Source organism: Natator depressus, chromosome 4 (genome assembly GCF_965152275.1).
Source record: "Natator depressus isolate rNatDep1 chromosome 4, rNatDep2.hap1, whole genome shotgun sequence".
NCBI lineage: Eukaryota > Metazoa > Chordata > Testudines > Cheloniidae > Natator > Natator depressus.
The window spans coordinates 6,393,864-6,408,559 of NC_134237.1; the positions used below are offsets into that span (position 1 = coordinate 6,393,864).

A 14,696-nucleotide genomic window follows, 5' to 3' on the forward strand; every position below is an offset into this window, starting at 1 on the left:
ATTTTGATGGTTTGCCTTGAGTAACTAACTGTGGGCCGAATCCTAAGAGCTGTACTCCGAATCCTGAGGGTTGTACTTGGTGCCAAATTCTGCTCCTTGTTTTACAGACAAAAATCAACCAGATAAATACTGGTGTAAACAGAGGACAAGATTCGGCCCTTAGGGTCTGATTCACCGCTCATTTACACCAATGTAAGTCAGAAGTAATCCCAATAAAATCCATAGAGTTGCTTCCGTGTAAAGATGACGTGAGAGGAGAATCGGAGCTTTGGTTCTTATTTGGTCCTTATTCAGGCAAAATTCCCATTGACTTCACTTTGAGTTTTGCCTAAGTAAGACCAGGTGGGGAGGGCGTGAAGATTTTGAATCTCTAATTAGTGATGGGTCACTACAGTGCTCTGGGAGATCAAGAAGGTTGGACTGAGTTCCCTTACTCTTCAGATACATTCCCCACAACCTTCTGAAGGAGAGAGCAGGTTAGTAAACATGAGTGTTTGTTGCTGTCCCATTACACCCCCTTGTCATCAATTGTTTTGACTTGTTAATATAATTGTTTGCAGTTAAGTAATTGAAGCAAAGGGTAGATGCAGTCTTATAAAGGGCACCCCCATCACAGAAACTTCCTTTAAATTTGTTTTGTCCAAGCTGATTGCCATTTACACCTCTTTCTATCCCTAACACAGAGCGGAGAGGGGAAGTATGGCTTTTGTGGGGCTAATTAGGGGGGTTTTGCTTTGCAGCATGAGGGAGTTTGCAGCCAGAACCAACCTGCCCCATCCACCACCCAGTCTCAGCTGTTCTCTCTCCAGTGCATGAGCTGTGAATCCCTTCAGATAATGCAGCGGTTGACTTGCCCTCACATCCAAGTAGAGTGCAAGCAATGCTTTTGCAAGCAGAATGTCTTGCATTCATGAGGGGAGGAAGGGCATCTTTCCTCTGTCAGCTCAGTCAGTTTTGTTCCAGGATGAAAATGGCTTCTTAAACTGAGAACATCGGGATATGGCTCCAAAGTGGTCACCTTCTGCAGCTTCCTCCCAAGTCTGGCAGGACAACGTTGAGAGATTCCCACCCCTGCCGTATTATTACGTCCTGATTGCGCTGTCTTTGGTTAGCACCTACCCGTGGAGGTGGATATCATATTCCACATTTTCTTTTCTACTGACAAAAGTATCTGTACAAATGGGGACTATAAAACCACCTTGGGAGTTAACACCTTTGAAGAAGCACGTGACCTCTTGTTACAAAGGGCGCTAGGCAAGAACACCGTGTCTGAAATTAACACAACTCCTTGAGCCCGTCTGTAAGTTCATTATTAGGCGGCCCGTTTATAAAAGGTACTCATTGACTGAAACTTCGTTCCTGTGGATTTGGAAGGGATGTCCCCTCTCACACTTTTTGACCAAGTCTTAGCAATGTTGTTTAACTCTATTTGTATACATTGTGTTTCCTTTCTAATTAACCACATTCTGTTCATTGGTGTCCTTCCCCATAGCCCCCAAGCAGCTGCCACATTCACCACTTTTCTTTTAAAAAAAAAAAAAGAAAAAAAAGAAAGAAAAGACTCTCCCCACACCAGAATCTCTCTCCCCCACAGGCTACTATCTTGCCTCCACGGTTCCCCTTTTAAGCATCTTTTTATGTAGGGTGACCAGACATCCTGTTTTTAAGCCCTCCTGCAGGTATCCTGATTTTTTCTTAAAAACGGGCAAACTGTCCCATATTTTCTGTCCGTCCCCACCATCAGTACCGGCGGCTCCTGCTGCTGGCCAGATCCCTGTTCACCAGCTGCCCTGTCATCAGCAGTGAGTAGGGGGGGTCCAGTGGCCAATGATGGGGGTGGGTGTGCAAGGCAAAGCTGCAGCTCCCCCTGCTGGTCCGTCAGCACAGCTCCTGCTGCGTGCTAGCTCTTGTCCAGCAGGGCCCTGCCCCCCGTCCCATTTCTGGCCAGCGCTGGCCGCACACTGCAAGCTGCGGTGACTGGTGAACGCAGGCTGGCGCCAGGCAGTGGCCAGTTACATGTTGCCTCTGTTGGCCACCTATCAGCCCTTTACGGGCTCCCCGTCACTGTCATAGAATCGTAGAAGATCAGGATTGGAAGGGACTTCAGAAGGTCATCTAGTCCAACCCCCTGCTCAAAGCAGGACCAATCCCCCACTAAACCAACCCTGCTTTGCCCCTTCACCCACCCTAGCCCCGCTGCTGCTCCATATCCCCGCCGGCAGGGCACATCCCTCTCCCAGTGCTGTGTGGAGAACCAACCCCTGGTCAGAGCGCTCAGCTCACCAACAGCCTGGCCAGCAGGCTCCTTCCTTTCCCCCCTGCCTCTGGCTGGGCTGGCGCCCCGGGAAAGCCCAAGACCCTCCAGCCCAGGGCGCTGCCCAGGAGCCAAGTCCTGCATGTGCCAAAGCCCTGCACAGCATTAGCACGGGGAAGCCTCTCCACCCCTCAGCTAAGCTCTGGAGTGGTGGGGGGGAAGCGATTTCCAGTCTATTCATGCCCCAAACCTGAAGGCTCCACAGCAGTCCCTAGGGCAGGGGTTTAGCAACCTCTTCACCCCCTCAGCCCTGGGTCCTGCCCCCAGGGAGCATGGGGCTGCTCAATCCCCTAAGCCCCCTTCCCTGCTGAGCCACCTCTCTGGCCGGGTTCACTGCAGCCCCTGCAGTCAGGTTTCCTGGGCCCTGGTGCACAATGCATCCCTAGGGCTTAACCCCTTCCTGCCCGCGCTGTAGGCAGGGGACAGGAGGCGGCTGGGTTATGTCGGTGTCCAGCAGCAGCCTGGAGGTGTTAGCTGCATTTCAACACTGTGCGAGCAGGAAGGGACCAGCTGCTTGTAGCCACGGAGAGGGGAGGAGAGAAAAGAAGAGATGAGCTCTGCAAAGACACGGGCCAGGTCATCCCTCCCCACCTCCAGCCCTGCAGCTGGAAGCAGCTCCTGTCCCTTTCCTCTCGCACAGTGCCAAAAGGCTGCTGCTGGCCAGGTACCAGGAGAGGTGGGTCCATCCTGGGGGCCCAGCCAGGCATGGAGGGCAGAGAGTGCAGGGAGGGTCGGATCGGTTGGTCGGTCACCCCCCCATGTGAGAGAGGTGTACATGTGTGTGTGTCACCTCCCCCATGTGTGGGGGGGGCAGAGGTGTGTGTGTCACCCCTCCCTGTGTGAACCCTAAAGCCTGAAAGGTAAGGAGGTAAATAAAAAGAATCCAACTACATAGCATTTCTTTTTAAAGGGGGCCCCGTCAACTTGATGTCAATTTTAACGTTTGTACTGCATAGTTCTGCTTATTTGCCATTGAACTCGCTTGAATCCGAGTAATTTTATCAGCTGTCCTGTATTCAGCATAGGGAAATATGGTCATCCTATTCTTAGGTGTTCATCTGTCTCAGCCAAAACATCCCCTTGCCAATCTGCAGTCTGGGATTGGCCCTCGTCATAGTGCTGCTTCTGTTGTCAGAGGATCACCTCTCTCGTTTGATTATCGTTAGGCTTGGAAGGATTGGATTTTTATCTGTAAATGTCAATAAATGATTTCACCATACACACACAAACTGATGAAAATTATTTTGATCAGTAATAATCGAAATTTACCAATAGGCAAAGTAAGTAAAGGCTGCTTGAGAACTTAATAGAGTTTGATTTAAGGATATTTACATTGTATATTTTGACATGTGAAGTTGACAACTTGTGTATTAATGGTTATAAAGTTTTAACTTTTTGAATCTCGGGGCCTACTATCATTAAATAATTATTGTCTGACCCCTCTGTTGCTCAACCCCCATAATTTCCTGCAATAGTAAAAATTCAATTAGATGCATAATTAAAAATGCTTAAACCCCATAATTTTGCACACCTGTGAAAATTTAAATAGATAAAATCAGAAAAAAGTGCTTTAAAATAAACATTGGTATTATCCATTGGAATTATTAACACTTATCAATTGAATTCTGCCAAGCCTAATTGTAGTTCACGTGCTCTCTTTAATCTCAGTTCTGCTGCCAATCATCGCATCACATCCTTCTCAAACCAGGCACCTTGCTCACTCAGTTTCAATTCTGTCTCCATGCTTGTCCCTTTATTGCGATTTGCAGTGGACAACAGTCCACCATCTGAGTTGTCCACCTGCCAGTCTTGTTAGTCCCCTTCTTTTCTCTCTTCTGTCTTCCTGGGGGTCTCTGGTTTGGGATCAGCCTGAGGCATCCCATCTGCGCTAATGCATCCCCCTCTGCAGATATAACCATGTCTTCGTTTTCTGCCATGAAATACTTGCTCTGTCATTACTTCTTTCAGCTCTGTATATCCAAACTGATATTCCACTCACTGGTGAAAGAGCCCTGTCAACTATAACGTCACCCCTTCACCTCCTCTGTTATTCTACTCTATTTATCCTGTCAAGAACTTAAGGCTTGGCCCAAACTTCCTCTCTGGCCTCTCTCTGAAACACATTTGCTAACTGAAAATGTGCTGACTTTCCCCTCCAAAATTGCGTTGACACTAAGAATCATACTGGTCATTTCTTGGTGGCAACTTAGTTATAGATTAGTCCAAAATACACCAGGCCTGGTTCTCCTTTCACTTATGCCTGCTTTACGCCAGTGTGGGTTACTGTGGCATTGTATCATTGTAACTCAGGAGGAAGTGAGTGGAGAATCTGATCTGTTGTGTTCTCCTCCATTCCCAAAAGCAAGAGCACATAACTGTCATAATCAGAAATCCCTATGGACCCTCTGCTTTTTTCAGGATCCAAGTTGACAGCGTCTTTCTAGTATTCAGTCTCCACATCTTTCTCTCCCCTTTTTCTACCACAAGTCTGACTTCTTCTCTTTCTGTTCCCCATTCTTCTCTCTCCACTCTGAGATTCTCCGTCCAGCAATCAAACCTCTTAGTGACGTGACTGTTTCCAGATCGCAGTTTCAAACCTGTCTTGCCTGTAACACCAATGCTCTGTGCAGTAAAAGCATGAGATCTTAGTTCTGGAGCCTTTCAAACTCCCCATAATGATGCCTCTTCTTTAGTCTTGTCATCTCTTCCTTGTGCATTCCTGCTCTGTAACATCTCTCCTGCGTGACACAGAGTAACTTGCACACAGTGCTTTACCTCTATCATCCAGGAGTGAGCTTTAATCTGCCCTGGAGCATTCTCTGTGAAAGGTGCTGTGGAGTGAATTGTGTTGTACTCCTCCTCTGCCTTGCAATCAGTGCTATCGTGGTGTAGATGCCTTTGCATATAGCGGGCTGCACTGTCCCAGATCTGAGAGATGACAACGATGAGAGTGAAACTGAAAAAAATGTCCTTAGTAAGAGCATGGGTTGAGAAACGAGTCTCTCTTTATCTGTATGACGTTCATGGGGCAAGAGGTTCTAAAGTTCTTGATTTACAGGTGTAACACTGACAGACCCTGGTCATCGGCGGACAGGATCAAACTTGGGACCTCTGCAGCTTAGTGCATGAGCCTCTACTGCATGAGCTAAAAGCCACAAGGCCCTTAACTAAGGCTGTAGAGCAGACTCATTAATCTCTAAGTGGTCTCCGTGCCACTAGATGGGACAGAACACCACACCCAAGAGGTGTGTGGGTTACACAGGGCTAACATGTTGAGCATCTTTTTTGGTGATAATTGTGCCAAAGGCGTACAAGTGCAAGGTAGAGTGTCACAGCGTGCACTGCAATAGCGGGTGTGTTATATGGACTGTGAAATCAAAGTGTAACCACCTGCTTGTGTCCCCTTCCCACTGCCATCCCTTTGACTGAACAGTCTCCCAAGTCAGCCCCCTCTTGTGTATGTGTCCCCTTTTAGCCCGCTGACACAGCTGTATTTGAAGTGTGTATTATTCATAAACTGCAACTGACCTTCAGTCATGGGATGCAGAGGGAAGTACTGACATCTGGGAGCCCCTCTTCTTCTGGAAGGCTGAACTGTGGGAGGTATGGAAGCATTGCGAGGGGAAGAGCTCTGCAGTGTGGTTGTCTCATGCATGGGGATTGTAGAGCAGGAACCCTTTTAGTAGCTGCTCTCGTGTAATAGCATGTCACATGGTACAGGAATAGGGAAGCTAATGTTGCTATTAATTATTATTTGTATTGCAGTAAGACCTAGGGGCCACAGTGACGGCTCAGCACCCCAATGTGCTAGGGGCCTGCTGCAAAGACCTTCCAATCTCCATCTCAGCTTTGAGTTAGATTGTTTGAAAGTAGCAGTTATTGATTTATGCTTTGCAAATTGCCAGCATGACAGAGACCTCATTTGTGGGTCTGATGGTTCTGCAGAAAACTTTTGAGTAGTTCCGGAACAATCAGTGTAGAGTAACAGGGGACTTGCTTAGAGAAATTTGAACCTTCCTTGTGCTGCAATCACAGTGCAGAAGAGATTTCTCTCCTCTTCCTCCCTTACAGATTAGTGATGTGGCACAGAGAGAGCCATGTTGCCTTTCCCTGTTTATTCCCACTTAGCAATGACTAATCTGAACATCCCTGCCCTTTCAATTTTTCTGGTGTCCCATGCAGCCTTTGAGAGAGCTCTCCACGAGAATGCTGGTGCAGTTCAGACAGCCTCCCTCAATAACCAGTCATGTAGCAAAGCAGTGATGTGACTCCAATCCATTTTTCACTCATATCTTGTCAGAGCCATTATTGTCTCTCTCAGGGTACCAAACTGTCAGAGTAGAAGAAATTCTGTAATAAATCGTACAGCACCTTATTTGCATTCAGGTTTCCAACCATATTTTAGGGATGGGGTTTTTTTAATATAGTTTTGGAGGAAAATGCAAGTGGAAAAAAATGTAAATGGGGGTTGTCTGCTGTTGATGGGTTATACATATTAATGTTCCTTCTTTCTTAGTCACCGAGAAAAGGGCTTGTGCAGTACAGTTTGTTGTTGTCATCAGATGCTATTTTTTAACACGAAGTGTGTCGAAGGTGCTGCGTGTGTCCATAAGAGGTGTCAATTCACTATCAATTCACTGATTGCAAATGTTAATCATGTCTTAATATATTTTATCTTTTTGGAAAATAATGGGATAGAGATGATACCAATAGAGTTCTACAGAATTAAAACAGGGGTCTAAAGAAATGAACTTTAAAGCCTGTCAAGTTGAATAGAGAACTATATCCCAACTCTAGAATTCTATGGTTTGCATAAGAATCCTGCAGAAAGGTTATTATTTCATTACCATAGAAAGTCTCTTCTTGTCTGACTCCCTATATATGTGAGCTGACTTGCAAATCCATGTCAGGCCCCAATCCTGCCCCTGGATCCATGCAGGTATGTGCCCTTATGACAGTCCGAGACCTTTGGGACTTCATAGACTTTAAGGCCAGAAGGGACCATTATGATAATCTCGTCTGACCTCCTGCATAACACCGGCCAGAAAATTTCACTCCCTGGTGCCTGCATCCTAACTTCCAGTTGAACTACAGCACATTTTTAGGAGGACATAAAGGGATCCTCACTTTCACATTCTCCGAGAGGACTTGGGCAGGTATTGAACCCAGGACCTCTCACAACCTAGGCAAAGTCTGAACTTTAGGCAACAAACCCCCAAAGTGCCATTTTTATAAAAGTGCCAGGCATGGGCATCTATCCAAACCGATTCAGTTGCAGGATTGGGGCCGAAATGTGTAGGGGTGCTGTGTGAGGGGACAGAAGCGGCGATTGTTAGGGGCAGAGTGCTGGTGTGAAGTAGGGAATGTTTAAATATGGACAAGCAAGGATGCATGCGAGTGTGGGAGACTGTGCACAGATGTGTATGTGTGGTCATGTACATGGAGGACAGGTCAAGAGTTAGGGCCAGAATTGCCACATATTAAACTATGATCATTGTGAAGTCCAGAGGCCGCATGATGCCAAGTTGTTGGTGATTGTGATTGGAAAGGAAAGACTCTCTTCCTAATTAGAAACCACAGAGCCACATTCAATCCCCAGTCACCCCATGTAAAACTACTGAAGTATGGTTTGTACCCATGTAAACGAGGGCAGAATTTGCCCCTGTTTCTTAAGAACCCCATCCATAACATTTGAAATAAATGTTTTGTTTCTCTCTGCCTTATTATTCCTGCTCTGTATTTTTTATGTCAGCCACAAAGATATAATCTCAAGTGTACACAGGAAAAGGGGGAATGATTGCTACTGTTTTCCGAGATAATCAGTTTAATGTCAAATTCATGCAGATTCCATCATAATGAACAGAACAAACTGAGCTCAAACTCAAACAGTGGGAATCTGACTCCGAGAGAAAATTAAAATAAGTAACATTAATATCCTGATTTCTAACCCAAGTGAGACCTGATGATTCTCACAACGAAATCTCCTGTCAAATCCCTCCCACCCACCCCAAAATATAATTAAATTCTGATTTCCATTCTGAAACAGTATCTGGGCGGTGAACTCAGCAGGGACTGCTCTCGGTGTATGTCAAGGCGGGTGGGTGGAATTTAACATTTGGTCCAGGTGGCCATGTTATGCTGAATTTTTAGGTAGCAGGCTTTCAGAAAATGCATTGAAATTCCATGCAGCAGAAGTCTGATGTGGGACTTTGCCCCCTGTGTCAGTGCTTGCACCAGTGCCCTAGGTGGTAGTAAGGGGGCACTGTTAAATTCCTGGTACTCCAAATATTGCTACTTCCAGTTCTTGCCATAACCAGAATTTCCAAGCACTTACCAAGGACAGAGATGGGTTCTGTTCAGATTTTCAGCAAAGCTTCAGCTTGCGTCTTCATTTCACCTGAACTCAGGTGCACGCCCACCCACCCACGGATGTCACATACACATAGCAGCAGCTGCAAGATGTCACAGGAAAGCAACTCAAGACTCCAACTTGAAGTGGTTTCTTTGGGGCCTGGTGTGGTGGGACCCTGATCCTTGATGCTACCGTAATACAAATAATAAATAGCCATCAATCTGGTGCTTTCTGCAAGATTCAGGCAGGTCCAAGAAGATACCTGCTTCTACACCCTGAAATATGCAGACCATTCAGTGGCAGCCATGTTGTTTCACAATGTAAGCAGGGATAGCTCTTTCCATTTTTACCTGCTTCTTTTGTATGCAAGACGAAGAAACGAGCAGCACTTTAGAAGACTTAGCGCAGAGCAGTGATGGTGCACAAGGGACGGAGAAGGTGCGGAATTCTAAAGGAGTGGGGGAGGCATTAAAGTACACTGAGTGGGAAGGCCCTTGGAGTAGCCTCACACCACTGTCATGCAGGTGAACCTACTTTGTGTCCCCGTCTCTCTTCTCCCCAGGCTGACAGAGGCTGCGATTGCTGTGGAGACAGCATGCCCAATCACTGGAAGTGTCTGATGTGACCCACCAATAAAACTCTCTGTTGAATTAATAGAGATAATAATACGAATGTTCTTGGAACACATCTTTACTGAATCAGAATTTCTCAAGGCTCAGTCTCAAAATTAATGTGGGATCCAACACTCCAACAACTATCCTATGACCTTTAAGAACATGAGAACTGCAATAATGGGTCAGACCTGTGATCCTTCTAGCCCAGTATCCTGTCTCTGACTGTGTCCAGTACCAGAGCATCAGGGGGAGTGTACAGAACAGCAGCCATTGATGGATCTATCCTCCATGAACTTATCTAGTTCTTTTTCAGACCAAGTTATACTTTTGGCCATCACAACATCGGAGGGCAATGAGTTCCACAGTTTAATGGTGTGTTGTGTGAAAAATACTTCCTTGTGTTTGTATTAAACCTGCTGACTATAAATTTAACTGGGTCACTCCTGATGTTTTGTATTGTGGAAAGGGTAGATAATATTTCTCTGTTCCGTTCCACACCATTCATGATTTTTATAGCTCTCCCTCACATCCCCCCTTAATCATCTCTTTTCTAAACTGGACCAGCCCTAATTTTTTTAGTCTCTCCTCACGTGGAAGCTGTTTCATATCCTGGTTCATCTTTGTTGCCCGTGTCTGAACCTTTCCAATTCCAATCTTTTTTGAGATGGGATGATCAAAACAAGATGCAATTTCAAGGTGTCAGCACATTATGGATTTATATAGTAGCATTATGATATTTTGTCTTATTTTCTATTCCTTTACTAATAGTTCTTAACAGTTTCTTAGCCTTTTTGACCACTGCTGTGTGCTAAGCTGAAGTTTTCAGAGAACTATCCAGAGATAATAGCTAATTTAGAATCCATCACTATTTTCCACTGAATGCATCCGATGAAGTGAGCTGTAGCTCACGAAAGCTTATGCTCAAATAAATTGGTTAGTCTCTAAGGTGCCACAAGTACTCCTTTTCTTTTTGCGAATACAGACTAACACGGCTGCTACTCTGAAACCCATCTCTATAAATATATCAGAGGAATAAATACTGGAGAGGGAGAGGAATTATTTAAGCTTAGTACCAATGTGGACACAAGAACAAATGGATATAAACTGGTCATCAGGAAGTTTAGACTTGAAATTAGATGAAGGTTTCTAACCATCAGAGGAGTGAAGTTTTGGTATAGCCTTCCAAGGGAAGGAGTGGGGGCAAATGACCTATTTGGCTTTAAGATTAAACTTGATAAGTTTATGGAGGAGATGGTATGATGGGATAACATGATTTTGGCAATTAATTGATCTCTAAATATTCATGGTAAATAGGCCCAATGGCCTGTGATGGGATGTTAGGTGGGGTGGGATCTGAGTTACTACAGAGAATTCTTTCCTGGGTATCTGGCTTGTGAATCTTGCCCATATGCTCAGGGTTCAGCTGATCGCCATGTTTGCGGTCAGGAAAGAATTTTCCTCCAGGGCAGATTGGAAGAGGCCCTGGAGGTTTTTCGCCTTCCTCTGTAGCATGGGGCACGGGTCACTTGCTGGAGGATTCTCTGCTCCTTGAAGTCTTTAAAACACAATTTGAGGACTTCAGTAAGCTCAGACATAGGTGAGAGGTTTATTGCAGGAGTGGGTGGGTGAGATTCTGTGGCCTGCGTTGTGCAGGAGGTCAGACTAGATGATCATAATGGTCCCTTCTGACCTTAATATCTATGTATCTATGTAACTATATAGTTTTAGTTGAGATTATTTTTTCCAGTGTGCATTACTTTGCATTTATCAATGCTGAATTTCATCTGCCATTTTGTTGCCCCATCACCCAGTTTGTAAGATCCCCCTGAAACTCTTTGCAGTCAGCTTTGGACTTAACTATTTTGAATTATTTTGTATCATCTGCAAACTTTGCCACTTCCCTGTTCACTTCCTCTTTCAGATCATTAATGAACATTTTGAACAGCACAAGTCCCAATGCAGAGTCTTAGAGAACCTTGCTATTTGCCTCTCTTCTTTGTGAAAACTGACCATTTATTCCTACCCCATTTTCAGCTTTGTGAAATTGGCCATATTAATTGAAACGTAACCCTAATGCTCACTATTTAACATACTTTTGTCAAATAAAAGAGTAGCTTTGGCTGGCTCCAAAAGGCATCCCAGTCATTCATTTTTTGCCCGTAGGCATGGTGGTGGCAGTGCATGGCCTTGTGGGAATTTCCACTGCTAAACTGAAAAGCAGAGATTAGCCAACATTGCAGTGTTCAGCTCTGTATTTGGTTTAGGCTGGGACTGGATTCAAGTTTGAGGCAGAAGGAAGGCTAGGATATGGATTTAGCAACACTGAAATATTGCCAGCTGATGATCAGATGATCTTGTGAGATTTTCTGCTCCCTTGAGTAGGTTCTCATGAGGTTTGGATGGCATCCAAACCACAAAATAAACCTACACCCACCACACATACCCTTTGGATGTGACCTGGAACCAAGTGCGAAAGTGGGTCTAGTATTCAAATCCAACCTCCGCACCCTAAATTTTAAGGGGTTCAAATTCAAGATTTTCTGTTTTGATTCATCTCTCTTAAAAATGCTACTTAATAGCTCCAGCAAAAGATTTTATACAAATTCTAACCATTATACTTAGTAATATAATCGGAGTGAATAAAATTGAAACTGATGATTAACTGACTCTTATAGTCCATACACAGACTAGTCACACACAAGCTATAAACATCTAATCACACTGTTGATATTCAGTGTAATTTACAATAATTATTAAACTTACTGGGATAGAATTAAATAGCTTTCTAACAAGTTTATTAAACAAGGAAATGTGCTTCAGAGTATACAGAAAGGTGAGTTACTTCTCAAAAGTGTACCTGTGAGTAAAACAAAGTCATGTAAACAGATCAATAAAACTAAGCTGTATGGGTTGGTTTATCATGCATTTGCCACAACCATTAAAAAGCATTGTGCCGGCAATGCACAGTAAGTAGGCATCTTTGGAATTACTGTGAGATCATGTAAGATTTCTCATGACATTGTGTGATAATATCACATTCCTCCCTCAAGCAAAACAGTGTTAACACAGTATATCAGAATTCATGATAAGTCTAGCAAGAGCTTATGTGTTAAATGGAAGTTCCCATTCCGCATCCAGAAATGTATACCCATATGTGAACTTCTGGAGGGGCCGGTAACCCTGCTGTAAGACCTCAGAGCTGTACTGTAGTAGCATCCTGGCTCTCTCCTTCCAACCTTTGAGCAGGCCTTGCCATGGTATTGCCCAGCCCTGGATTCTCCAGTGAAGTGTTCTTCTGCACAGTTACCCCTCTGCCTCGGGAGAGTTTGTGGTGTGACCTAGCACCTACAGTGAGCAGTGGCTGCTGCTGCTTTCATATTTCACGTCCTCGGGTGCTGTGCACCCACTGCTATGGGCCCAAGCTTTGATTTCAGTACGACTCAGGGCACAGAACCAAGGCTGGCTGAGCTACTGAATCTTCTGTTCTTCAAAGGAGGTGCCAGGGGGCCACTTGGGTGCCTGCTGGCAAAGGAGAGGACATAGAGTCCCTTTGGCAGGGAATAAGAACCCAGGAACTGTTGCCGATCCACAGAGGAGTAAAGGCAGTAAAGGAGAAATGAGGACGGTAGGAGGATCTGAACCTTTTTTGAACTTTTTTTGCACCTGAATAAATGCTTGAGTTCAGTTCAGGACCTGTGGAGTGATTGGGCTGGCTCCATTATTACTGAACTGCTTCATCCATCTCGAGTAGCGTCTATGAAATGACTGCCTGTCATCACTTTATCAAAGGTAAATAAGAACAACTCCAGAAATGCCTCAGTCTGGCATGTATCTTTCGAAGGTTATAGCGTGTGTAAATTCCAGGCAAGATCTGAACCAGTTCTGGCTCTCATCTCTAATGGGGTTTCCAGGCTGCATCCCCAACTCCCAATAACTAAAATGGGAGCTAGCGGGTACTCAGTGTAGCGTAAGGGAATGCTCCACCTTTCAGAACTCGGCCTTATATAAGCTGTTAAAAGCATTCTCATAAAAGGGGTTGCAATTTTCCAAAGCACAGTATCAGTAGAATAAAACATCTCAAATAAAAATGATTTGCACATTCATCTGTGGCCTAACTGCAGTGACTCATAACCAGAACAGAATTAATATAGCTTCCATCTGTCTCTACAAGACCTTTCAGAAACCACAAGTCAACTGTTGTTGCTAAGTAGGTGGCACCAACTTGTGGCTCTTCGCTTTCTTGCTATAAACAGCATAGTGTTTTCAAATGCATTAAAACCCAAAGAGCAGGCCAAAGGGAAAGTAATGTAAACAGGAAAGCAAACTGCAAATGCTGAAAATTGAAGCCCCTGTATAGCAAAGCACTTAAGCAAGTGAGGAGGCCCATTGCAGTCACTGGGCCAGATTCTCAGCTGGTATAGATCAGCATCAATCTTCCAATCAAAGCGCTTTGCTGATTGACACCAGCTGGCACAGCGGGGTTACTTGTGCACAAAGTGTTTAAGAGTTTTGTTGGTTCAGGGATTAAGTCTGCAATAATAATAATAATAGGATTAACATAAGGGCTGCATGGCACCATGTAGCTCTGAAGGACTGGACATTAAAGGGCATGTGCATTGCAAGTGTCATCTGGCGAGGCGGATGTATCAGCGGATTTCCCAACTGACGGCTTTGTGCTGGGCAACACCTCCCACCGTGACCTGGAAGTGGGTGTCCGGTGGGTTCCTCTGCAGTAGGGGTGCTGGGCCTTGCGTGTGTAAATCCAGGGGGGAAAGTGATGAGCAAGACAGGGTGCCAGGGAACCTGAGCTGTCTGAATGAGTTACTGTGCATGCCAGCAGTTGTGAGGCCTGAGAAGAAATCCATGACTAAGTACCTCATTTGCATGACAATGCGTGCACTTCAGTTGACGTCCCATCAGACCCACCCATTTTGTGAGACCGTGTTTGGTCTTGAGAAAAGACAACTGAAGACATCAAGTCTGTTAAAGGACGTTATAAAGAAGACGGTGATCAGTTGTTTTGCATGTCCACTGAAGGTAGAGCATGAAGCAATGGGCTTACTCGGCAGCAAGGGAGATTTAGGTTAGGTATTAGGAAAACTTTCTAGCTGTCAGGGTAGCTAAGCACTGGAATCCCCAGCCTTGGAGATTTTAAAGAACAGGTTGGACAAACACCTTTCAGAGATGGTCTAAGTTCATTTGGTCCAGCTGCAGACCATCAGGCTGCATTTGCTTCCAGCCCTCCTTTTTTATGATTCGGTGATGATTATTGTTATTCCAGTATTGCTCAACCAAGATCAAGACCCCAGTTGTGCAGGCACGGTGCAAACAGAGTACAAGATAGGTCCTGCACGGACTAGTTTTCAAATGCCCCTTTTTTGTCGGGCATGCTCACCACTAGCGAAGTCGAGGCACT

At 45.0% G+C, this 14,696-nt stretch overlaps 1 protein-coding gene across 35 annotated transcripts in view; it reads left to right on the forward strand.

Moving 5' to 3' along the window:
• Positions 1-14,696, forward strand: part of ADGRL3 (adhesion G protein-coupled receptor L3) — an 804,652-nt gene that overhangs the window by 737,293 nt on the left and 52,663 nt on the right. The gene's annotated exons all lie outside the window — the stretch shown is intronic.